The sequence below is a fragment of the Oryctolagus cuniculus genome, chromosome 8, assembly GCF_051225735.1.
Source record: "Oryctolagus cuniculus isolate XC-2025 breed Fujian yellow rabbit chromosome 8, ASM5122573v1, whole genome shotgun sequence".
NCBI classification, from domain to species: domain Eukaryota; kingdom Metazoa; phylum Chordata; class Mammalia; order Lagomorpha; family Leporidae; genus Oryctolagus; species Oryctolagus cuniculus.
In genome coordinates, this window is record NC_142874.1 from 105796817 (window position 1) to 105821105 (window position 24289).

Here is a 24289-nt window from a genome sequence, read left to right on the forward strand (position 1 = left end):
TCTCTCTGATTCTCTCTCTCTCTCTCTCTCTCTCCCTCCCTCCCTCTGTCTCTGTAACTTTGTCTTTCAAATAAATAAAGTAAATTTCTTTTTTTTTTTTAAAAATCATTTAGAAAAGAAAAAATTCGGCGTCAATTTGGAGGAAGAAAATTGCACTAGAGTTTCTATTTAGACTGCAACCTTACTCAAATTGTTAATTATTTTTCATTAATGTGTATATTTAAGGTGTACAACATGTTATGAGATACATATACAACAAAATCTTTACTATGGGAAAAAGTTAATATAGCTATCATTCCTGTAGTCCCCCATTCTTTCACTCTTCTCTACCTGAAAAAAACCAGCCATAATCCATTCATTTAGCAAAAATCCTTAATACAGCATGCTATTATAACCTTTATAATGTGGTACATTAGATCTTTAGACTTGTTCACCCTACAGATCTGCTATTTCGTATACTTTAACCTACCCAACTCCTCCCTGTACCCATGTGTCCTCCCCCCACTGCACACACTTGTGGTAACCACTGTTCTATTCATTTATTTGATTTTTTTCCTTTTGAGTTGTTACTTATTTTATATCTAGGATTTCATTTCCTACTACTGCTGCTTTCAGAAAACCTAGCCAGATTGGCCATAACATCGTAAATCTGTCATTTCCGGCCAGCTTTTTATTTCTTTTGAGACAATCTACTGGTTGGGCCTTGATTCAATTGAATGTGATGATTGAACTACTGCAATTATGGGACACACCGCATTGCTGCATGATTATTTTGTGAGCTACAGTCAGAACACAGCTACAATCATTGTCACCCAGGGGCAAGAGTGGTCAGCTGGTTGTGATACATTGAGCAAAAGCTTCCAGTCTCTTCAGTGCACCTCCTCTCACGAGCACCCCGTGTGAAGCACTGGCAGCTCTGGAAGATAAACTAAAGCAGCTGTAGCCATCCTCCCAGAAGGAAGGGCAGCATCTGCCATGTTTTCTCATTTTCCTTGCTTTGTGACACATCCATCATCCTGGCTAAATCTTTATTTTTAAATTTTTACTCATTTATTTTATATAAAAAGCAGAGAAACAGAGATCTCCCAATGGTTTGTTTTTCAAATGCTTACAACAGCCAGGGCTGGGCAAGGCAAATGTTAAGAGCCAGAGACTCAATTCAGGTCTCCCACATAGGTGGCAGGGACGTAAGTACTTGAATTATCACCTGCTTTCTTCTAGTGTGTGCATTAGCAGGAAGCTGGAATTGGAAGTGGAGCTAGGACTCCAGTGCAGGCACTAGGATAAGGGATGTAGGTGTCCCAAACCATGTCTTAACAGCTAAGCCAAACTCCCCACTCAGTAAAATATTTACATCTGTTCATGTGCAGTTCATTGTGTTTGGTGGTAGCCTAGTAGTTATTTTGAAGAGATCATGTTAGAGAAGAAAAAATTTTACTTGTGTTTCTGAGAACTTTCTTGGTGGACTTCTTTCAGCTCTTGATACCTTTCCTGTAGAATAACACAATATTACGATATGGAGACCCTCTTATGTATGGGGATACCTCTAACCAGAAAGCAATGCCAGCTAAATTTGACTCAGCTGCTTGAATGAGTTCATTTGGAGTACAATCAAATATGGACATTTGCTTTTTTATCAAAGATGAGAGGCCTCCCTTCATCTTCCTTTTCCACATGGGAGTATTTAGATTTGTGATCATCTAACTTGTTTATTTTTACAAAAGAGTCAAGTTTGGAATAATATAAATGTTTAGAGGATGCATTGAAACTGAAAAGACGTTTATTAAATTTCATGGGGAAAATACATGTACTCTTACAATTTAAATTACTTCCAGTCTTGAATGCCAGTGAGAAAATTTTTCACACTTTTTAACTGGGCACATTGAAGTTGGCAACACAGCAATGGCTTTCTAGTTTTTTCGTGTCTGTAATTAGATTGTCAGCTTTATTTTGAAGCTCATCGTCTAATTGGGAGCCCAAATTATTATCACTGGGCAGAAATAACTGACCCTTGGCTGGAAGGTTAAACGCAATTACTTCTTGAATCCTAATCGGAATCCAGATCTGAAGGTGGAATTTAGCAATCATGTAGCCAGACTTGGAAACCACTGCTTAATTTACACTTTTATTTACAAGGAAATCAGATAGTTGTAGATGGATCCTAAGGAAGTTAATAATTTGCCCCAGGTCATGGTTGGAGCTGCGATGGACTCTAGCACTCCTCTTTCTACTTCCCCACTGAGTCTCCTCCCAGCGCAGGTGCAAAATTGAGAGTCAACATTTTAAAGCCTTTCCTTTTCTTTAATATTTATTTATTTATTTATTTGAAAGGGAGAGGTGGGAAAATAGAGAGGAGAGACAGAGAGAGAGATCTCCCATCCGTTGGTTCACTCCCCAAATGACCACAATGGCTAGGAATGGGCCAGGAGCCTGGAACTCCATCAAGGTCTTCCACATGGATGGCAGGGGACCAAGTACTTGGGCCATCATCTGCTACTTTCCTAGGTGCATCAGCAGGGAGCTGGATCAGAAGTGGAGCAGCCAGGACTCAAAAAGGCACTCATATAGCCGGCACTGTGGCTCAGTAGGCTAATCCTCCACCTGCGGCGCCAGCACCTTGGGTTCTAGTCCCGGTTGGGGCGCCAGTTCTGTCCCGGTTGCTCCTCTTCCAGTCCAGCTCTCTGCTGTGGCTCAGGAAGGCAGTGGAGGATGGCCCAAGTCCTTGTGCCCTGCACCCGCATGGGAGAAGCACCTGGTTCCTGGCTTCGGATTGGTGCAGCGCTGGCCGTGGTGGCCACTTGGGGGGTGAACCAACAGAAAGAAGACCTTTCTCCCTGTTTCTCTCTCACTGTCTAAATCTGCCTGTCAAAAAAAAAAAAAAAAAGGCACTCATATCTGATCCTGATGTAGCAGGCCACAGCTGGCAGCTTAACCCACTGCCCCACAATGCCAGCCCCTTGTAAAAGCCTTTCTAAATTGTGCTTCAAATGCAGTGACCTCCATCTCTGTCCTCAAGAATCTGATGTTGTAGATAAACTGTGGAGATTGGGTGGCTGATCTGAGACAAGACTTTTTCTTGGCCTTACACACCCACCAAATTCCATTTAAAAATTGGACCCTAAACAGAGTGGAGACCCTAGCTGCTGCTAGGGAAGATTGATTTGGTTAGGATTCACAGCCCTGTAACACATGCAGAACTGAGAAAAACCTTGGAAGCTGGCAATAAAAACCTTCAAAGTCACAGGCATCTCCCCAGGGACCTTGGTGATGCTAATTCAGTAAGGGACAGCTGGACAGAAATCTCCAAAGCCCCTGAAAAACAGTACTTGCATCAACGAATTTGCTGGGGAAAAAAGTTGCAGAGAATCCTCTTTTAAGCATGAATTGCAAACAGTGCTAGATCTAGTTTATGGGGAAGAAGCAAATGCTATACTTGGGGGTGGGGGTGGGGGAACAGCCTTACCCGTCACATGAAATCATTTGGTCTGGGCCTGCCAAGGCAAACTCAGGAAGGACTTGAAATTCAGTAATTCTACGGCAGGTTAATTCTTAAGTTGATAATTTTGTGTGGCCCGCAAATGATGTTGTAAACATTCAAATGGCCCTTGGCAGTGGGAAAAAAAAACAGAATCAATTGTTAGATTCTTGAAAGTTTTTAAGAGATATTGATTTCTAAATAACCTAAAATTTGAACAACTGTACTGTGTTTATGGGAGGTTCTTTCAATTTTGATTAAACAAAATGCTTGAGGGAATAAAGTGTGTAAACTATATTTTCTGAGTAATCGGAGCGTCTCTACTTTGTTTGAATTGTCGTGGAAAATTTTCCTACAGTCCACCGCCTGTGCCTATGGGTCTGCCTTGGTAAGTACAATATGCCAAATATTATCGGGATTCAGAATTCTGCATCGCCTCCAGGTTCTTATTCTGAATTATGGCTGTGTAGGACAGAAATGCTAAATATAATGTAAAGGGTTATTTCTTATTTTTCTTCCTTTATGTTCTGTGATATGAATGTAATTTTTCATGATATGTTTTTAAAAAAAATTTTATTTAAAATGCAAAAGATATTTTGTTCATCGCAGGCTCCACTTTGTTGGAGCTTGGTCTTTGTGCTTGCCATCACATCATTTTGAAATGCTCATTCCATCACTCTAAATGAGTTGCTCAACCCACTTAAAACATGGTTCAAAGCTCCTTTAGTTCACAAAACCCTTCCTGATCCTAAAGCCCCATGTGCAAAACTCTCTTGTGCACAACATGGATTTTTTTAATTTATACTTAGTTGTATTGTTCTTTAAACATGCCTTTCTTTGAATTCACCTATAAATTATTTCTCCTTGAAACAGTGCCTGTGAAAATGCAGCAACTAGAACTTTAATGGCTACTAAGAATTTTAAGCAGAGCTAAGGTTAGTAATGAGTGTACATTTTCCCCTGCATCCTTGGGTGAGTGAAATTGCTTATGACAAATGGGCGTGGACGGTTTTTCTTGTTCTCATGTCGAACATGTTCGGAATGCAGTCAGAGAGTAACAATCCGTCAATGCCAGGGTCAGAGGCTTGACTCTGATGAAGGAAGTGAAAATGCACTTGCAATCTCCTTTCTCATGGGGGATGATTTCTTGTCTGCACATATGTATTCTCAGAGCAGAAGGCAGCTTTGTCATGAGCATCTGAGAGCCCTTGGTGCACATCAGTTACTGTGGCTGGATGGGCCTCAGGTTTGGGACCTGATCAGAATATAAAAATAGGCAGGACAATCATGTCCCACATTTATTAAGCCAATATTTAAAATTCATAAAATTCGGGCCAGAGCTGTGGCACAGTAGGTTGATCCTCCGCCTATGGCACCAGCATCCCATATGGACACCGGTTCTAGTCCTGGCTGCTCCTCTTCCAATCCAGTTCTCTGCTGTGGCCTGGGATAGCAGTGGAGGATGGTCCAAGTGCTTGGGCCCTGCACCCACATGGGAGACAGGAAAGAGGCTCCTGGCTCCTAGCTTCGGATCAGCGCAGCTCCAGCCATTGCGGCCATTTGGGGAGTGAACCAGCAGACAGAAGACCTTTCTCTCCGTCTCTCTCTCTCTCTCTCTTTCACTCTCTGTAACTCTACCTCTCAAATAAATAAATAAAATCTTTTTAAAAATTCATAAAATTTGTTCTACCCTAAATGTAAAGGCAACTTACACTGTCTGGGCTGGAGCTCAGTAACAGCAAATGCCACCTCTTCACTTCACTACAGTCCCCTCTTCTCCCTGTTGTCTCTCTTACAGTGATGCTTCCTGGAGGACGCTTGTACTCCACAGCTTCACTTCACTGTCTTGCCTACCTGGTACCTGTAGGTACCATGTTTGTGAAGTCTGTACGAGGTACAGAATGCCATGAAAGTGATATGTCCAAATAAAGTGGAGAAGTCATTCTATGGATATAGTTAACTCCCATAAAGCACAGTGAGAGTCTACAAAGTTTTCATATATATATTCCATGAACGTTTAATGCCTGCAAATGTAGTTGATCTTGTCTGCGAGCAAGAGAACAGTGAGGTCCTTCATTTGTCTATTTGTTTGCTTGCATTTTACTATAATAAACATGGCAAAGAAAAAATATTAACAGTTTAACAGTGATTTATGTGTTCTTAACTTTAAAGACCTGTGCCTAAGATTTTGCATTGGATTGTTTTATGTAGCTTTGTTTGTTTAGTTATTTATTTTGTGGGTTTGTTGTTGTTGTTGTCTTGTTTTCCTTTGAGAGACAGAGGTTCCATCTGCTAGTTCTCTCACCCAGTGCTTACAAAGGTCTTTGGCTAGGCAGGGCCAAAGCTACAAGCCAGTAACACAACCCAGGTCTCCTCCCATGTGGGTGGCAGGAGCCCAATTCCTTGAGCCATTACTGCTGCCTCCCAGGGTGCACATTAGCAAGAACTTAGAGTTAGCAGCAGACCTGAGACTTAAACCCAGGCACACCGATGGGGGATGCGTGTCTTACCCAGTGACTTAACTGCCAGCCAGACAGCTGTCCTTTGTTTTACATATTTTTAAGTGCACCATACTTTTGTTCTGTGTGCAACTTTTTACATGGACACCAAACTTGCAGAGCCTGCAGCAAACTCAGAGCATATCCCAATCTTTCAAGTATTGATATATTCTTTTTTTTTTTTTTTTTTTTTGACAGGCAGAGTGGACAGTGAGAGAGACAGGGAGAGAAAGGTCTTCCTTTGCCGTTGGTTCACCCTCCAATGGCCGCCGCTGCAGCCGGCGCACCGCACTGATCTGATGGCAGGAGCCAGGATCCAGGTGCTTTTCCTGGTCTCCCATGGGGTGCAGGGCCCAAGCACCTGGGCCATCCTCCACTGCACTCCCTGGCCATAGCAGAGAGCTGGCCTGGAAGAGGGGCAACTGGGACAGAATCCGGCGCCCCAACCGGGACTAGAACCCGGTGTGCCGGCGCCGCAAGGTGGAGGATTAGCCTATTGAGCCACGGCGCCGGCAATCAGGTATTGATATATTCTATTTAGTAGCTCCAGCAGCTGAGATCAATGGTCAAGCGTCCTATTGACTCATATCCCACTTTGTGGCTGCATCTGTGCAGCTGAAATATGTTCACTGAATGACAGCACTTGGCTGTGTTTGCAATCCATCTCGAGCTGGTCAGATCACCGCACAGACTGACCACCGATCATGTGGAACTGCTCTGTTCAAGGTGGCTAACAATGAGGCGACTGCCAGAGGTTGCAAATGAAGACAAATGCCCTCGGAGAGAAGATGGAAAACCCAGGCAAATCTCCAATAGAAAACTCTCTCTGAAATCGCTCTTTCTTTCTCAACCTCTGCTGCTCTCCTTCCTCACACACATTTCACCGCGTACCACCCCCTCATCATGCCTCCTACTTTACTTCTAAAAACATCCTCTCATCTAATTATTAATCCTAAAGTGTCGGTGCCTCAGTACCTTCACTCCAAGAAGACAGGGCTGAAAATAGCATCAATTGAAGCTACCAGAGGACACAGTGCTACAGCAACTCTGCTGCTTTTGGAGAGAGTGACATTTCCTTGTGGAGTGATGACCCAGTGTTAAAGGGTTGGGCACTATGTCACCTGACATGTATTGATGATGTATTAGAAACCCTAGGTGTTAAAGATCTTTAAGGATAAAGTTACCTTTTCCTATCAGGTTTTTATGTGATGCAAACCTAGTTACACTGAACCATCTATGCTCTTTGAAGAAACTCTTCTCCTCCTATTCCTCTGGTGGTTATTCTGGCATGTGAAACTGTAATGATGGATCTTTTTAAAGATCATCCCTCTGGGGTTTGTGGCTTTTGAGTGGTGAGGCTAACAGTCTCAGAGAGGAGTGGTAAAAGTTCATAACCTGAGCTGGACTGGATCAAGGGACATCAGTCCCTTTTGTTTTGCAAACTACATCAAAGCCCTCCTCCAACTGGAATTAGGAATTTCTTTGGGAGATGAGATATAGAATGTGGAATGGGATTGGCAGGATGCCCTGTTTTAAGGAAGGTAGATTCTATGGATCATTTAATAAACCTGCACTGAGCATTTAATTTTTTTTAACTTTTATTTAATAAATATAAATTTCCAAAGTACAACTTTTTGGATTATAGCACTTTTCCCCCTATAACCTCCCTCCCGCCCACAACCATCCCATCTCCCACTCCCTCTCCCATCCCATTCACATCAAAATTCATTTTCAATTATCTTTATATACAGAAGATCAACTTAGTATATACTAAGTAAAGATTTCAACTTAACATTTATGTTAAATCCTGTGCTATGTGCTAGGAATTCAGTGTTGAATGAAACATAGCCTGAACTCTTAAATAACTCCCAGATCACTGAAATAGTTAAAATTATTAATAGAATGGGCTCTTCTCCTGTTCAGCATCTCAGGGAATGCCCCTCGTACCCTAACAGCCAGAGCTGCTCCTCTGCCTCAACCAAGCTCCCCCTACCTGTCTCCTCCTTCCTGTAGGCCCCCGCAAGCCAGTTTCATTTCCGTTTCTCCCCTTCAGCTTCACCACCTGCTTGCCACACCTGGTTCCTTTCTTATCAGCAAAGCCAAGTGGAAAACTAGGGGAAGTCTTCCCAGTACCACACTTGCTGCTTAATGTTGTAGAAAATCCCAACACAGACGCACATATTTCCAACTTTGTCCTAATGAAAATGCGATGGGTCCCAGTGGGGACAGAGGAGCAGTTGTAGGGGCAAGAACTCTTGCCAGTGCCTGCTGCTGCCTGCTCCCTTACGCTCTAGGAAGTCTCTTCCTTGTGAGCACCCCAGAACCCCAATGTAACTTCAGCCCTCCTTTCTGTTCCTAGTCATGAAAACATCTACAAATACAAGTGAGATGAGTAAGAGTGACATTATTGTAGAAATAACTTTATTATCGAGATTGGTATAACTGACACTAGAGAAAATTGCTCTAAATTATTCCTTTAATAAATCACTGCTGTCACAGGGACTTTATCATTGCTTGTAAATTGTTTTCGGTACACTGGTGTGCTTTAAGACTATTTAAAGGCTCCTATTTTAAATCATTGCTTAGACTTTCAGGGGTCATGTCCACCCATGGGGGATGATCTTGAACCAGATTATTACTAGGGAATGAGCCCCTTCCTGGTTACCAGGAATACCTGGCAGTTTCTGTGGCTGCTCTGTGAAATACCCCATGCCCTGTGGCTATCTTTTGTTCCCTAAGAAAGTGCTCGTCCCTCTTCATCGTTCTTCCTTTCAGAGGCAATTCATACCTCTGGAGTACAAGTGATTCCACCTCTGTGTACTCACCATGACGGGGGAAGGAGCCCCCATGCCTTGCGATTCACTGGGGAGCGACATTGGGAAAATGAGAGAAAGGGGAGCGGTGTGTTGTTGTGGCTCAGTAGGTTAAGTCGCTGCTTGCCTACATCCCAAGTTAGAGTGCCAGCCACTCCGCTTCTGATCTGGCTTCCTGCTGATGCATCCTGGGAGGCAGTGGATGATGTCCCAGGTGCTTGGGCCCCTGCAACCCATGTGGGAGACCCAGACAGAGTTCTGGACTCTTGGCTTTAACCAGGCCTAGCCCTGGCTCTTGAGACCATTCAGGGAGTGAACCACAGACCGGAAGGTCTCTATCCCTCTGTTACTCATTCAAGTAGATGAAAATAAGTAAATAAATATTAAGGACAAAAAATAATTAAAGCTAAAAAGGAGAAGGAAGAAGGCACCTTGGTTGTAGAACTAATGCTGCCGAGTGGAAAAGAATGAAAGGCCAACCAAACACAAGGGGAAAGAGAGTGCAAAATACAGGACAGGGGGAGCAAGAGGCTAAGGAGAACCCTTTGGCCTCCTCTTTGCCCTACAGCATAGGAGAACACTAATACACTGAGCTTCATCCAGCTATTTTCCAGAGTACTGGCAAGGGACAATGCATTTGCAAACTCTCAGAGCTTCCTTCTTTAGGTTTTCCTGCCTGGGCATCCTGCTCATTTAAACAAATCTATGAAATTTCCTTTTCCTCCTTCTAGAGGTGAGGAAGTGGTTTTAATGACGGCTCCACGGTCTCACACGTGCTTGACTGCGCTGTTTCTGAATTCAGGGTCATCCAACCTCCAAGGCCGGGGCCTCACCACCCTGCTATGCTGCAGTCCCCTGCCAGGTGTGGGTGATTTCAGAGAAGTTATAAACTCTGGGTCAGAAATTGAGGAATAGGCAGGATTTCACGGGCTGCTTTCTTCTGCCTTGGGTTTCATTTTGCAGTGCTAAAAAGACAAACAAAAATATGAAAGCTTCTGAATTAGTAGTAAGGCTCTTTTCTTTTTTTTTTTTCTTTTTTTTTTTTTTAACCAGAGTGAGTTTTAAAGACAGACATTTTCAGTTAAAACTGGAAATCACCACACAGGCAAATTGGCAAACAGGACTTTTTAACAAAACATCCAGGTGACACATGTGTTCAGCAAACAGCATTTCTTTGTTTCTCAAAAGAAAAACCAAACATATTTCATACAGTCACGTGCAGGAGCACGCAACACACAGAGGCATACACCAGGCACGGAGAAGCCAGGCATGTGTCTGTTTAACTCTGCCTGCGGACTTTGGACCTAGAAACTATTTATAGAGCTAGTGTTTCCGTGATTGATGTGTTAATCATAGACATTCATTTACTTATGAAAGTTAAGCAATTCCTTGTTGTAGCTTACAGTAAGTGTCCTAGTTGCAAAATGACTGGGGGAAAAAGGTAATCTATGCACAGGAAGCCCACTGGAGTCAAATTCTTACTTAAAACTACAGTTCTTATGAGTTAATGATTCTTCATAGGACTTGATGGCCATACCTATGTCTGTCCCTTTTGAAAATGAAAATTCACTCATCGTAAAAAAAAAAAAAAGCCACAATTTCTGCCTTATATTTTTTAGTTCCCTCATAAGCAATTTATTTTTCCTTTTGTAAATTTTTAATTAATTTTTTTTATATATTTGACAGATAGAGTTAGACAGTGAGAGAGAGACAAAGAGAAAGGTCTTCTTTCTGTTGGTACACCCCCCAAGTGGCTGTCATGGCCGGAGCTATGCCGATCCGAAGCCAGGAGCCAGGTGCTTCTTCCTGGTCTCTGATGCGGGTGCAGGCGCCCAAGCACTTGGGCCATCCTCTACTGCCTTCCCAGGCCACAGCAGAGAGCTGGACTGGAAGAGGAGCAACCGGGACTAGAACCTGGCACCCATATGGGATGCTGGTGCCTCAGGCAGAGGATTAACCAAGTGAGCCACAGCGCTGGCCCCTTTTTGTAAATTTTTAAAAATTTGTTTATTTGAGATGCATCAAGACAGGAAAAAAAAAAAAAAAACAGAGAAAGAAAGAGAGAGAGAGGAGACTTTCATCTGCTGGTTCACTCCCCAAATGCCCACAATGGTCAAGGTTGGGCCAGACTTAAAACCAGAGCCTGGCACTCCATCTTGGTCTCCAACATGAGCGGCAAGAGCCCAGGTGCTTGCATCATTACCACTGCCTCTCAGTTTCACCATTAACAGAAGCTGGGGTCAGGAACCCGTGCCAGACTCAAACTAGGCATTCTGATATGGGACATAAACATCTTAACCACTAAGCTAAACACCTGAGCTAAGTTTTTTCAATTTAAAAAATCGACAGTAGTCTCCTAAGATACTAGTCTTACTCCCAGACTCTTGTCATCAGTCTGGAATGTCTCTGCATCTTGTGACAATTCAAAATTCGGATTCTTGGTTCCAGGGAGTAGCACTGCTTATTGAAGACAAATTTGCAGCAATGTTCTGTGAGATGGTATTTGGTGGTGCACAGATTTATTTTTATTTTGGTAGATATGAACTTCTTTTAATATAGAAATAAGTACATTTTTAAAAAATAATGTGCTATAAAAATATATAACCACCATGTCAAACAAGTGATTTTCACAACACTCATTTTTCTTTTTTCTTTTTTCTTTTTCTTTTCTTTCTTTCTTTCTTTTTTTTTTTTTCTTTGACAGGCAGAGTTAGACAGTGAGAGAGAGAGACAGAGAGAAAGGTCTTCCTTTTTCCGTTGGTTCACCTCCCAAGTGGCCGCTATAGCCAGTGCGTTGCAGCCAGCGTGCTGCACCAATCCAAAGCCAGGAGCCAGGTGCTTCCTCCTGGTCTCCCATGCAGGTGCAGGGGCCAAGCACTTGGGTCATCCTCCACTGCCTTCCCGGGCCACAGCAGAGAGCTGGACTGGAAGAGGAGCAACTGGGAACAGAATCCGGCGCCCCAACCGGGACTAGAACCCAGAGTGCCAGCACCAGGTGGAGGATTAGCCTAGTGAGCCACGGCGCCGGCCTAAAGGTCTTCCTTTTACCATTGGTTCACCCTCCAATGGCTGCTGAGGCCGGTGCACCGCGCTGATCCAAAGCCAGGAGCCAGGTGCTTCCCCCGGTCTGCCATGTGGGTGCAGGACCCAAGGACTTGGGCCATCCTCCACTGCACTCCCAGGCCACAGCAGAGAGCTGGACTGGAAGAGGAGCAACCGGGACAGAAGCCGGCGCCCTGACCAGGACTAGAACCCAGGGTGCCGGCGCCACAGGCAGAGGATTAGCCTATTGAGCAAGGCTCCGGCCCTAAGGACTAGGCTAATATTTTCAGTTGGGCCACCTAAAGTTCATGTAATGAAAAAGTTAAAAGAATGAATAAGAAGCACATAACCATGAAAGTAATACAAAAATGTCACAATCTGTGAAAGTGGAGCAAAAAGTCATGCCATCATTGCCGAGGGCTGCTCAGATTTTCTCTAGAAATGAGATGATCGCTCCAAAAATCCCTATGAACAAGTTCAGCTCTAATGCCCTCCTTCCTATTTTTTATTTAAAGTCACATTTTTATTCCTTGTTCTTGGGCATGTTTCCTGGATTATAGGTATCTATAGCCTGTTTTAGAAGTTAGCCAAACCTTCTTATCTCTGTTTCCATCACTAGCACTGTGCCTTCATTCAGTTACGAAGGCACTCAGAATACAAACGCCCTAGTACTTGGTGTGTACCCCTATCATGTGGGCATGAAAGGAAGCTACAGAGGTCTTTACCTCTGACATCTCTGGACATGTGTCAGTGATTCAGACTGAGGTTAAAGCCCTTGAGAAGGGCCTGATGCTGTGGCATCGTGGGCTAAGTGTCCACCTGTGGCGCCAGCCTCCCATATGGGTGCAGATTTGAGTCCCCACTGCTCCACTTCCGATCCAGCTCTCTGCTATGGCCTGGGATTCAGCCCAGCTCTGGTTGTTGCTGCCATTTGGGGAGTGAACCAGCAGATGGAAGACCTTTTTTTCTTTCTCTCCCTCTCTCTGTCCGTAACTGACTCTCAAATAAATAAAATCTTAAAAAAAAAAAAAAAAACAGCCTTTGAGACCCCTAGACTTCTGCTGTAATTAACCTTTTCTTTGTACTTCCTGGATGACTACCGTATGTTCAGTGGAAAGTCCTTTCAATGATAAAATGCATGTTTGAGGTTCAGATTAAAAACTTTGTAAATGTGTTGCTACAAATCCTGAATGAGATTATACAGGGGAATGGAAAAAGGGGTTTTTACATCTCATAGCTACAAGCATCTACTTCATGAACCATTTCGAATATGGGTACAAAAAAAAAGAGCTGGTACTTTCATGAATTTAGGGTAGATGTTATTACAACTTTTGTCAGTTGAGAAATTTTTACAATTCTGAGTCAAATGAGGAATTTTAATACTTGGCAATTTTTTCTAATCAGCTAGTTTGAGGGGAAAATCATGTATCGATAGTGCTTATTGCTATTGACCCCCCCAAACAAGTGGTTAAGGTGTGACTATTAGTATGATTATCTTTCCTGGAAAATTTGCTTTGAGAAACCTTGCTAAAATTGTTTTAGAGCACCTGTGTATGGTGAGGATAAGTTGTCACAAGCATCTATAAATCTGTCTTATGCTAGCCAGCAATTCATGAGACCGAGTAGTATGGGTGAGTAGTGGAGAAGAGGATATAGCTGTGGTTTCCTGCTCGAGTTTCTATATAATAGTGAAAAAACATGAGAGGATGCTTTTTTCTTTTTTGTAAAAAAACAGGAAACTGCAATGTGTTCTTTACCTAGTTCAGTTGATGTCTAAAACAGATGTGTCTGTGTGCCAACATGGGAAGATGTAAAAATGAAAAGATGCATCCCTGCTTATAAGGGCCATAAAATCTTCAGATATTAAATAAAATATTCAGAATTTAAGATATTGAAATACTGAGAGCAATATTCATTTAGCCTAAGTGCATATACATTGTGGTAAAAATTGATTAGTGGAAATTATTTTCAAAATTTTAATGTTTGTATCTTATCATGAGAATGTATAACTTTCCAGGTGTCACATTAGAACATACAGCTCTAGAAACATACAGCTGTAGAAACAGTTAGCTCAGGTGACTTTTAACTCTAATTATTACACTAAAGTTCAATTCGTTTGCTAGTTTCTCTCTGGTCTCTGGTCACGGACCAAACTCCCAATTTCCCAGCCCATTAGTTTTAAGGGGAATTGGGCAAAAGAACATATCACAAATCCCAACTTCAAGAACAAGGTTAAATAAAACAATGTTCTTGGGAACAACAAATCAGTATAGGTTTGTAAATTTTTGAAAATCATGCACAAAAGAATATTTGCAACTAAGTACCTATTCTGAGTAGGAAATACTTAATGGAAGCAATCTTGTTTAGGGAGCAGAACCACTAGGGTGATATGGAATAAGGAATACATTTTAGACCTCACACATTGAGAGGAGCTCTGCATCTGGTGTCACTGGAGGTTAGCAGAGCTGGATTTTGGGAAGAAAAGCTGGATTTAAAGCAGAGTTTAGATAGGACAAACTGGAACCTGCAATGCAAATGGAAACTCATAGCAAAAGCTAGACTCTTTGTTTGAGTCATGCCTCTCCAATCTCAGAGACCCAGATAACCATAGAAGGAGCTGGCAGTCTTCACTGCAAAGCTGTTTGTGCACCTGGTGGGTACAGATGCCAACAGAGGGGATCTGGTGGGAGCCCAATGTCTGGCAGTCTGGCTGCTACCTGGCTGACATCAACCAGGGAGGTCGGCTCCAGCACTGGTTCTACACCAACCTTCTGTGCATGGTGTTGCTATTTCACTTCTGCCCTCCAAATTTCACGTCAGTTTTTCTCGTAGCCAACTATAATGAAAAAACATTTTAGGAGCTGGAATTCTGGGGATGGGTTTCCACCTGATCAAATGGGTCCCTGGTACAAAACCACCACAGCAGCTGGCCACCAAAAACATGGGCAGGAAGTCCCTTGTTTGTTTGTTTGTTTGTTTGTTTGTTTTTGACAGGCAGAGTGGACAGTGAGAGAGAGAGAGAGAGACAGAGAGAAAGGTCCTCCTTTTGCCGTTGGTTCACCCTCCAATGGCTGCTGCGGCCGGCGCATCGCTCTGATCCGAAGCCAGGAGCCAGGTGCTTCTCCTGGTCTCCCATGGGGTGCAGGGCCCAAGCACTCGGGCCATCCTCCACTGCACTCCCTGGCCACAGCAGAGAGCTGGACTGGAAGAGAGACAACCAGGACAGAATCCGGCGCCCTGACCGGGACTAGAACCCGGTGTGCTGGCACCGCAGGCGGATTAGCCTATTGAGCCGCGGTGCCAGCCCTCCCTTGGTTTTGAGTTCTACAAGAAACCTCTCTATTCAAAGATTCTGAATCCATTTCACTCATGGATTATGTTTAAGAAGTCTTCTCCTATTGTCTTCTGTAGACTCACAAACCTTCTCCTATATAAAGTTATAAGTTTGTTGGTTTACATCCATTCAAAAATTGCAGTTTCAGGCTTGCGCATTTGATATAGCAGTTGGGACACTGCTTGAGACACCTGTAACCCATATTGGAGCAGCTAGGTGGAGTCCAGTTTCCTGCTAATGCACACCCAGGGAGGCAGCACATGGTGGTTGAAGTACTTGGATCTTTACCAACCATGTGGAAGACCCAGACTGAATTTCCTGCCCCTGGCTTTGGCCTGGCCCTGCCATGGCTGATAAAGGCATTTGGGGTCTGAATCCATGGATGGGAAACCTCTGCCTCTGTCACTGTGCCTTTCAAATAAAAATAAGTAATTTTTTTAAAACTAAAGTTTCAGAAGAAGTAGCTATAAAGAAGTTTCAATATTCATGTCTTATATGCCCCTGAGTACATCTCTCTAAAGGATACATCATCTTGCAATATAAAAGTGAGTGAGATTAACTTTGGCACATGGCTGGGTGATGTAGTGATGAACATATTTTCTGCCACAATAGATTCCAAACTCCATTTTTAGATTTCCGTAGGTGCTACAGAAACTTTGTATAATATAATATTACAGCAAAGCAAAAGCTCTTATAGAAAGAAATTGCTTTCCCAGTATTTTTTTATGTTTTTTTTGTTTGTTTATTGTGTTTTGAGACTCTTGCTTGTAAGGACATAAAAGGAGACTCCAAAGAGTTCATGATAAAAGTAAGAATTAAAAGACAAATTTACTTTGCTGCAAAAAAATCTTGAAACCCATGCATCATTTTTTCACACTATGCATTTTCCATGAATTTTTTGAAAAACCTGAAAGTGCTTTGGTTGCAGTATGCAGTGATGAGTTTACCAATGGTGGAAGTGTTCAACCAGGTGCTATAGCCTGGATTCTGGCAATGAATAGGAGTCTGACCCTTGGCTCTTGTGAGAATCAACCTATTTTCAGGATTCTTGGGGTCTTTGTCAGGGACTCTCCAGCTCTTCTTTTTCCCTAATTGATAAATTATATTGACAGAGCAATCTCCCCACATCTTGCCTCCCCCGTTACAACATTTTATCTCTCACCTAAATTCAGCACACTGGAATGCAAGTAAATAGTCTAATTCATAAAATAAATAAATAAATAAGGGATAATGTCTTACTTAAGCATGAGTAAGACAACCCTATCTTCAGTACAGTGCAAGAAATCTTTTAGTCAATATTTCACCATCCCAACTATATTCTTCAATTTACTCCTTGCTAAAGTATGAAAACCAAAATTTTTCCTTAGACAAATATCCATAAAATCAAATAAAATGGGGAAAATCCATAAAAAGGGAGGAAAGTACATAGTTTTATAAAAATTTCTTTTATATTTCACCCTTGATAAAATTAAGCAATACTAGATTGGCCTTGGAACTCATTGTATCACTGTATGTGTTGATTTAATCTGATCATTTAGAAGCTTTTATTTAAGTAGCATGTACTGTTTACCATTTTATTATAAATACCTGTGTTGGGGTGAAGTAACAGCATCACATATACAATGATGACTAAAACATATTCTTGACCCACAAAGAAATCTGTAATCTACGGGGAGAGAGAATAAAAAGAAACAAGTGAAGGGAGGGGAGGAAGCATTGAGTGTAGGCTTAATATGCAATGGAAATATTCTGGTTCTAAAAAGATAAAGCTTGAAAATTCCATTGCACATTACTCATCTGTAATGGCAAAGACAAAAATAAAACAAGAAAACCAACATAAAACCTTGACAATATCAAGTGAATGTTGGCAAGGATGTGAAGGAACTGGAACTCTCCTATGTTGCTGATGAGGATTCAGACTGGCACTGCCCCATGGGAAATATTTTCTGTTTCTTATTATGTTATATGTTCTCATCATATGACCTGGCAAGCTTACTCCTATTTAACTAAGTGAAATGAAAACCTGTATTAACACAAAAACCTATCAATAATGACTGTATTCATAATCACCCAAAATAGGAAATAGCCCAAATGTCACTTACTAAGAAATGAGTGCAAAAACAGTGTCACATTCATGCAGTAAAATACTACCCAGTAGTTAAATTGAATAAATTATTGGTACACAGAACCACAGGAATGAATCTCAAATATAATTATGCTAATTAAAGGAGCCAGACTCAAACATCTGCATACTTGTATATTTACATGACATTATGGAGTCAACAGAACTATAAAGCTGGACAAGAGATCAGTGTTAAGGGTGAGGAAGAATCTGACTATAAAGAGGTAATCAAAGGGAGTTTATTTAGGGGTTGTGGGATTGCAAGTACTCTTTTACTTACAACGAGTATACATTCTGATAAATCCATTGTAAACTGAAGATATCATAATCTGAAAAAACTCTTAATACATCCACCATAGTGAACATCCTAGCTTAGCAACACAGCCCATTATACAGTGTAGGCTGTTTTCCCTCATGATCATGGGCTAACTGGGGGTTGTGGCTGCTGTCACTTCCTAGCGTCACAAGAGAGGATCATACTGCATATTGCTAGCCTGGGAAAAGATCCAAATTCAAAATGTGGAGAATAGTGTCTACTGAATGTGTATCACCGTTGCACCATCTGTAAAGTCAAAAAAAATTAAGCCAAGAGCCCTCTGTCTTCTATATCTTGATTATGTTGGTGGTTATACATTAGGCATTACCAAAACTCATAGACCTATCCATCAAGAAACAGCAGATAGAACTGTATACAAATTGTTTCAGTTTCAATTCTTAAAAAAAAAATCCAGCCTAGAATCATGGTCAAGAGCATTGAAGCCCCCTGGTTCTGAGGTCCAAAAGGCAGCCATATGGAGAAGACACTAATCCTGTTTCTTGTTTATTGACACAGAAAAATGTGCAGTCTGAACAGATTTGCACTCTGATGTCCAGAAATCTTGGGTTAGTTCCCATCTCAAAACTCTCTTTAAATGGACACAGGCAAGTATCATGGGACCTTGGTTGTCAGCTGATAATTCTGTTGCCTAAAATAATGTTCCCTGTCTGTTGAACATGTGTGGGAGTAGTGTGGGCTGGCTGCTCTCTGTGTGAGAATGGGACCACTTCTCTCCCCAATCATATTCACAGCCTGTGAGAGAAATTATTTATTCCAATATTATTCCTTGAAGTCTTATTATATAAGAAGTTCTGTGTTACATGCTGTGAGAACTATACTGTGCTACTTAGCATCTCTATCAAACAATGGAGTTTAAATCCTAGCTTGAGAGATAAGGTATATGCCTCAATAACTGTAATCCAATCAGATTATGGTAAATTCTGCAATGGCGGTTTCCCCGCTGCACTGTAGCTGTTTCCCCATTTTTTGCCAGGGTTCTCAGGAAAGGATTATTTGTGGAGAATGCAGCATTTGTCTGAAAACTTCAAGATTCCAGTAGGTCCTATGCTCTTTGAGAAATAGATCCTTCTGCCTTACCCATTGGCTGTTCTCCTGTCCCTCATATTGGTCTGTGGATACATCAGTGCTTTGGAATTAAGTCATGAAAGGAGGAAAGGACAGATAGCATTTTTGAAGGTAGAGAACACATTCCAGGGGGCTGTGGCCTGAGCTGAGGTGTTCAGGTCAATGTTTCAATCATGTTTGAGAAATGGGACAGTCCAATGTGGCTGGAGGATAAGGACGCTTTTGCAAAGCAGCATTCTTCCAGAATTGTGTTAGAAACCAGCTGGAGGGTTCCAGCTTAAGTAATTTGAACATTTTTCCATCTGAGGAGCCACAGAGGGTTTGAAGTAAGAGTGATTTGATCAGATCTGCGTTTTTAGAAGCTGTCATTTGACAGTGATTCTTAGGAATGACTATTAGTGTTACATAAGGTGTATTGGAGCAAAGTAGGGACACTGTTTCTGAGGCCACCATCCCTAGCTGGACTTGGTGAAGGCAGCTATTGGAATATTGCATCTGGAGAATAGGAGTAGGAGACCTGGGATCAAGTCTGAACTTTGCTTCTAAACTGTGGGACAAGTCACATATATTTCGGAAGCTAACATTTTTTTGTTCATGAAGTTCATGTAGAAAATATAAGAAATAATTCCTGTGGGAGCTTTGTATAATTTAAAGAGCTGCATAAATTTAGCAGGTATGGTTATTTGAGTCCCAGCTATCAGGAAGAAAATCGCTAATATCTATGGCAGAGATGTGAAAAGCATTGGTGATTGCATGACAGTAGGCAGTAAGGAGGCAAAAGCTGCCAAATGGCTCAAGGATTTGACTGCGAGATCCTTGGTGCCATCAACAGACTTAGAGCTGTCCAAAGGAAAGGTTGTTTTGGCAGAATGATATTGAATCAAGTGTTGGACATTGTGTTGGGAATATCAGCATGGCATGCAGGTCAAATATCTGGCTCCCACTTATGCAGAGGTACTCAAAAAACTTATGGTAAATGGAATTCAAAGATAAGTTCAGTATGGTATAAAAAATTTTGAACTTCATGCATAGGTTTTTCATAATACACATTTTCCATGAATTCCTTATAAGAAAAATTATGTATGAATTTCAATTTTCTTTGCACCAAAATAAATGTATCTCTTAATTCTATTTTTTCTCTGGACTTTTTTTTTAAGATTATTTATTTGAAAGGCAGAATTACAGAGAGGGAGAGGCAGAGACAGAGAACAAGAACTCTTCCATCCTCTGGTTCACTTCCCAAATGGCCGTAACAGCCAGAGCTGTGCCAGACTGAAGCCAGGAGCCAGGAGCTTCATCCTGGTCTCCCACATGGGTGCAGGAGCCCAAGGATTTGGGCCATTTTCCTCTGCTTTCCCAGGCAGATTAGCAAGGAGTTGGATCAGAAGAGGAATGGCCTGGACTAGAGCCAGCACCCATATGGGATGCTGGCACTGCAGGCGGTGGTTTAACCTACTACACCACAGTGCTGGCCCCATCTATGAACTTTTTGAAGTACTCTCATAAAATGGAGAAGGACCCAAAACCTGAGGAAAAGGGAAATGCTTGGAATTAGAACTGTTAGCGTCAGCACTGCTAGATCTCATAGGAGTCAGAAAGATTGCCAATGACAGGAATAAAGAAGACTGAAGAATAGAATTATGGGTAAAACTTATATTTAGGGACCAGAGAAGGAATCAATTTGCTCTAAGGCTACAAAGAGACCATCTGAAAGTGGAAAAGGAAGTCTACAATGGAAAAGTTCAGGATCAGTGTTGAAAAACCATCTCAGGAGTTCAAAATGGATAAGGAATAGCATTGCTTCCTTATTATAACATTGAAAATATAGCACCTTCCTTGTGGGCTTATAATGGAAAGTAAGTAAGAGAGAGCACTAAGTGCAAAATCTTATATACAGTAGGCTTAAAACTAGGGGCTCAGGCAGGGATTTGACCCAGTGGGTAAGAATCTTCCTGGAAGGAAGCAGCTGGCTCCTGGCTTCGGACCGACGCAGCACTGGCCATAGCGGCCATTTGGGGAGTGAACCAACGGAAGGAAGACCTTTCTCTCTGTCTCTCTCCCTCACTGTCTAACTCTATCTATCAAGTAAATAAATAATAATAAATAAAAAGAATCTTCCTGGAGCCCCGCATCCCCTATCAGAATGCTTGGTTTGAGTCTGGTCTCCATTTCCAATAACAGACTTTGTGAGGGTTATACGTGATGCTGCCTTTTTTTTTGAGATAAATCATAGGCTAAATTTGCAGCATAATCACATCCCCTGACCTTTAAAGGGTAAAATGCAGTTCACCCCCAGTTTTAGAAGAGATGCACACTGTTCTGACGGGAGCGTATTGTTTTTCTGGTAACTCTCATGAGAGTGCCTTGCATGGAAAAACAGAATTCTCCCAACCATGCCGAAGTTGAATCCTATCAAGGTACACAGGTTGAGAACAACTCTTTCATCAGCTTCCCTCTGCTGTCATGTGGAATGTATTAAAGCTGAATTTCAGTCAAACTAATTGATTCAGAAAATCATTAGTGAAAATGAAAAAGATTTTTAAACTATTGGTTTGATATACACACTTTCATAATTTCTTAGGAGTAAGTTTCTAGGACAGCATAGAAAATCATCATATCTCTACGTGTCATGTTGACTATTCCTTAATTTTGATCTAAGCAGCTGAATAATCCTGCTTTGATTTATGCAAGAGCCAGTTTGCTTTGCAAAGAGGGGGAAAAAAACTTCCAGGATCACATCAGCCACCTTAAAAATGTGTGCAATTAAGGAGTCACTGTGAGAATGCAGAAATGGCTCAGGGACATCTGCAGCTATAGTGGGAAAGACTGTCAAGGGCAAAAAGCAGGATTCTGGTCTTTAAGGGCCTTTGTCCTTGATAATGCATCATTCTCTATGTTCAAATGATGAAGGAACAATCATGGGCATTCCAAGAAAACTGTCAAAAGCTTTTTTGGTCACCATTTGATATAGATTTACTGGACTGATACTGAAACCAGAGCACATTGTCTTCTAGGTTAGCAGATAGTCCGTCAGAATCAAGGTCATTATCATGGAATCAGCCTTAACTTTGGGATTTATCCTGATTTTCCTAATACTCAGGAACCCTTCTAAACACACCCAATATTACTTTCTTCTCTTTCATTCCATTCTTTTTTGTTTGTTTGTTTTTTTGACAGGCAGAGTTAGACAGTGAGAGAGAGACAGAGAAAAAGGTCTTCCTTTTGTTGGTTCACCCCTCAAATGGCCGCTACGGCCAGCGCGCTGCACCAATCCGAAGCCAGAAGCCAGGTGCTTCCTCCTGCTCTCCCATGCGGGTGCAGTGCTTGGGCCACTTCCACTGCGTTCCCGGGCCACAGCAGAGAGCTGAACTGGAAGAGGAGCAACCGGGACAGAATCCGACGCTCCAACCGGGACTTGAACCCTGAGTGTTTGGCACTGCAGACCGAGGATTAGCCTACTGAGCCAGCCACAGCGCTGGCCTCATTCCACGTTTTATTTACCGGAGTCATTCATTTTTCACTCAATTCAAGGCATAGAATTTTGAAGTTATATGAGGAATTAAATCCAATTTCTCAACCTGGCACTAAAGTCTGTTCATGATGGACTTGATCGTAAGGCCGGGTTTCCCAGTGAGAATCCCAGCCTCACCTCGTTTTCACCCTTCCCCAGCTCTCTTCCCCATGAGTTCCTTAAATATAGACCATACTGAGTCTGTTCCTTGCTGACTTAGAATCTTGGCTTAGGCTCTTTACCCCATCCAACTCCAATCTTGACCTTGTGCTGGGAAATAGCACACAGTCCAATTGTTCAGTTTAGACTTAACCACAGGAAGCAAACTTCTGTAGCATACAAATTTCACTGGATGAAAGAAATAAAATTACATGTATACTTTTAAAACTCTTTACCAGTAGTACCTCCTAAAAACCTTTTGAGGTCACCTTACTGGTAATTAAAAGATTTGCTGGGGCCAGCTCCCTGGCGCGGTAGGTTAATCCTCCACCTGCAGCGCTGGCATCCCATAGGGGCACCGGTTCTAGTCCCGGCTGCTCCTCTTCCAACCCAGCTCTCTGCTTTGTCCCGGGAAAGCAGTAGAGGATGGCCCAGGTGTTTGGGCGCCTGTACCCGCATGGGGGATCGGGAAGAGGCACCTGACTCCTGGCTTCAGATCGGCGCAGCTCTGCTCATTGCAGCCATCTGGAGAGTGAACCAACGGAGGGAAGACCTTTCTCTCTGTCTCTCCCTTTCACTGTCTGTAACTCTACCTCTTAAATAAATAAATAAAAATCTTAAAAAAGAGATTTGCTGTCCTGTACCCCCATAGCACTTTCCTCAGCACGCCCAGCACTGCCTTCTAAATCCTTGCAAAATTAACTGTTGGGTTCATTTTCAGTGTCTTGATGTCTTTACTATAATGAGAGAAATCACATATTTTTTCTATCAGTGCTAAGCGGGCTTTTTTTTTTTTTTCAGTTGATTTTATTTGTTTGCTTGTTTGTTTTCCATTCATTCTTAGAAGCCCAGAAACTCCTGGAACTGATGACAAAAAATAAAAAAAAAAAAATAGGGAATGCATGTATAAAAAGAAATGCACACAGCAAATGGAAATCAATTGCAATTGGAGTCACATCCTAAAAAGCATGAATGAGGAGCAGGCTTTTAGCCTAACAATTAAGACATTCATATCTCACATCAGAGTGCCTGGGTCCAATTCATAGCTCTGCTCCTCACTCCTGCTTCCTGCTAACATGCACCCTAGGAGCACAAGTAATTGAGTTCCCACCACATATGTAGAGGAGACCTGGATGGAGTTCCCAACATTGGCCCCAGCCAAGCCCCAGCTGTTGCATGCATTTGGGGTATGAACCAACAAATGGAAGTGCTCTCTCTCTCGCTCTCTCCTCCCTCCTTCATGAATAAAATAATTTTTTAAATTTTTATTTATTTTTGACAGGCAGAGTGGACAGTGAGAGAGAGAGACAGAGAGAAAGGTCTTCCTTTGCTGTTGGTTCACCCTCCAATGGCCGCTGCAGCCGGCGCACCACGCTGATCTGATGGTAGGAGCCAGGTACTTATCCTGGTCTCCCATGGGGTGCAGGGCCCAAGCACTTGGGCCATCCTCCACTGCACTCCCGGGCCACAGCAGAGAGCTGGCCTGGAAGAGGGGCAACCAGGACAGAATCCGGCACCCCGACCGGGACTAGAACCCGGTGTGCCGGCGCCTCAAGGCGGAGGATTAGCCTAGTGAGCCACGGCGCTGGCCAATTAAAATGATTTTTGATGTCAAGTTGTAGACCATGATCTGTTGGTTATTCTGTGATTATGGAGTGGCTGAAATGAGAAAAGGGAGGTGGACCTCTGAAATTAGACCTGGAATATTAGTAAGAAAGCTCAAGTCATTCTAGTACAGTCATCACTAATGCCATTGCTGCTACAACTAGCTAACAGAGTGTGCCAAGCTCTATTCTGAGACCGGACCACAACCCAGTGAGGCAGATGTTCCCACCATGTGACAAATGGTACAGGCCTTAGACTGAAGAGCTCATCTGCCTGAGAGCAAACAGCTAGTAAGTGACAAACTGAGAGTTAATCCAAATAATTTGGT

General features: G+C 42.4%; 1 protein-coding gene across 4 annotated transcripts in view; it reads left to right on the forward strand.

Annotated features, from left to right (window-relative positions):
• Window positions 1-24289, forward strand: part of GPRIN3 (GPRIN family member 3) — an 81849-nt gene that overhangs the window by 4233 nt on the left and 53327 nt on the right. For 2 of the 4 annotated variants that reach the window (XM_051819568.3, XM_089302631.1), the window contains exon 2: window positions 4349-4410. The exons of the other annotated variants lie outside the window; for them this stretch is intronic. The gene's annotated coding sequence lies outside the window, so the exon portion shown is untranslated. The remainder of the gene's footprint in view (window positions 1-4348; window positions 4411-24289) is intronic. 4 annotated transcript variants of the gene reach the window in all.